The sequence below is a fragment of the Meles meles genome, chromosome 3, assembly GCF_922984935.1.
Source record: "Meles meles chromosome 3, mMelMel3.1 paternal haplotype, whole genome shotgun sequence".
In the NCBI taxonomy this organism is placed as follows: domain Eukaryota; kingdom Metazoa; phylum Chordata; class Mammalia; order Carnivora; family Mustelidae; genus Meles; species Meles meles.
This window is the reverse complement of record NC_060068.1, coordinates 25,451,001-25,453,423: the sequence shown is the minus strand read 5'-3', so window position 1 is coordinate 25,453,423 and position 2,423 is coordinate 25,451,001. Positions and strand designations below refer to the sequence as shown.

The following is a 2,423-nucleotide window of genomic DNA, read 5'->3' as shown; positions in this document are numbered from 1 at the left end:
GGTACATTAGTCTCATGATGCTGGGCAGAACAAGAAGCCAAGGCATAGCCCCCAGTCAGCCTTGTGATCATGAGGGTAAAGAACACTCACAACTCACAACTCTGAGTTACTCACAGAGTGAGTTACTCACAACTGTTCTGTACACTCACAACTGTTGTTCTGAGTGTGCTTAAGGAATGTTAGGCTAAGTTATGATGTCCTATAATATCCAATAGGTTAAATACATAAAGTGCATTTTTTACTTAAAATATTTTCAGTTTATAATGGATTTATTGGGGTGTAATCCCATCATAAATTGAGGAAGATTTATGATGGGATTACACCCCAATAAATCCATTATAAACTGAAAATATTTATTTATTTCATATTTCATATATATTTATTTCATATGTTGAAAATGTTTAGGTAAAGGGAAGATTATACTTTCAAGAGATATTTTTTTCTGGCTTTGCAAGCCAAAGGCCAAATCAATAAGATTGAATTCGTAAAAAGGCAAATATCCAGCTTAATCTAATTTTTAAAAAAAGTTAATGAGCATATATTTCAAACTGAGGGGTATATACTTTGGGATAAAGCAGCTTTTGTGGGAATATTGAAACAAACTTGAATGACTACTACTCAAATGCATTTGACAGGGACTTTTATTCGAGATAAAACCAGATATACTCTAAGGCCCTACCGACTTGAAGATTGTATACTTTTAAATAAACTATCTAAAACTAACAGTAATCCCTCCAAATTTTATGTAAGATAACTTATGTTCTATATTTTCAGGTTATAAAACATTACTTTGTCTAACTCCATCTTCAAAATAGAATCTCAACTCAATAGGATGGGTATTTTCATACCCATTAAAATAATAATGACAATAAAAGAAATTTCAAGTTGAGCATTGTTATGTAGCTAGTAGACATAGAGTGAAGGTAGATGTAGCTAAACTCATTTACCTATTCCTTGTAAATAAGCTGTAAAAATATAACATAAAATGCATTCTGATACCAGAGTTTGGTTACTCAGAAATAAAATAAACTTGATCATTTCTTCAGAATTAAAAACATCTCATGAATCATTTGCATTAAGCAATTCTCCAGCTTCCATCATCTCTTCACACTCTTTTTTAAAAATCTTTCCCTATCATCTTCTTTAGTGCCCCTTTCACATCTTTGTTACGTAATGTGTAGATGAAGGGATTTAGAGTTGGAGTGACAATTCCATAGAGTAAGACCATGAACTCTTCCCGGTTCTAGAAGGTACAAGTGAGTTTGAGGAGAACTGGTACTTCACAGAAGACATGGTCTATGATGTTCCTTCCACAAAGGGGAACCTGTGTGGTGAGCACAGTCTGTACCAGTGAACTAACCAAGGCAGTCAGCCAGGTGGTGGCTGCCAGTTGCCAACAGAGGTGTGGATGCATGAGGACAGTGTAGTGCAAAGGCCGACATACTGCCAATAGTGGTCCACAGCCATGACTGCGAGGAGGATGCATTCTGTGGAACCCTTCGCCAAGGAAACATACAGCTGACCAACACAGCCACCATAGCTTATTGTCTTTTCTGGGCCCTGCAGGTTAAACAGCAGCTGGGGGACTGTGCTGGTGGTATAGCAGAGGTCCATTAAAGACAAGTGGGTGAGGAAAAAATACATTGGGGTGTGGAGCTGGGGATCCAGATGAGCCAGTATAATGATGACCAAGCAGAATCAGAAAGTAGAAAACCACAATGATAGCAAAAAGGGTCATCTCTAGCAGAGGCTGCTCAGAGAAGCCCAACAGGAAAAATCCACCAAAGGAGCTGGCATTAGGAATAACCATTACTTTTCATTGCATCTATGAGACTGAGTAGAAATCTATACCATCATCATCTTTCCCGGGTGCCAACCTAAACATGGAAGGAGAGCACATTCCTTTCTGAACCATAAATAATCACTTAAAATTTAAACCCTCACCCTTCTCTTATGCCTACATTAATATTTTCTTCCAGCCTTCTTTAGAATTTTCACCATTTGCTTATTTAATATATTTCCATTGTCTGGAACTTTGACTACTCCCATTTTTGTTACTTCTACCTTCAAACATGCATATATCTCCCTTATTTTGAAAACTGAGAACAGAAATTTTCATTCTGAACCAAGATGACTTCATACATGTTGTAGCATGCTTGGAGCTTTGTCGGAAGGTTCCATCTGTCAAATCCTTATTGCCAAAGAAATTCCTTAAGCATGATCATAATATAGAATAGGCAGGAGAATGAAAGTGCATTTGGCCACTTTAAAATGGATTGTGTTGGCATACTCACAATGAACATCATCCATATTTTAATTTCCTAAATTTTTTAACTGGCTTATACTTTCTGAAAATTTAATTGAACTATGTGTTGTATGACACATTTTGTCTACATAATAATATTCATATATTGGAAAAGGAC

General features: G+C 36.3%; 1 pseudogene; it reads right to left on the bottom strand.

Moving 5' to 3' along the window:
- Positions 1-1,243: 1,243 nt before the first annotated feature.
- On the bottom strand, positions 1,244-1,825 carry LOC123939171 (annotated as a pseudogene).
- Between the last annotated feature and the right edge of the window lie 598 nt (positions 1,826-2,423).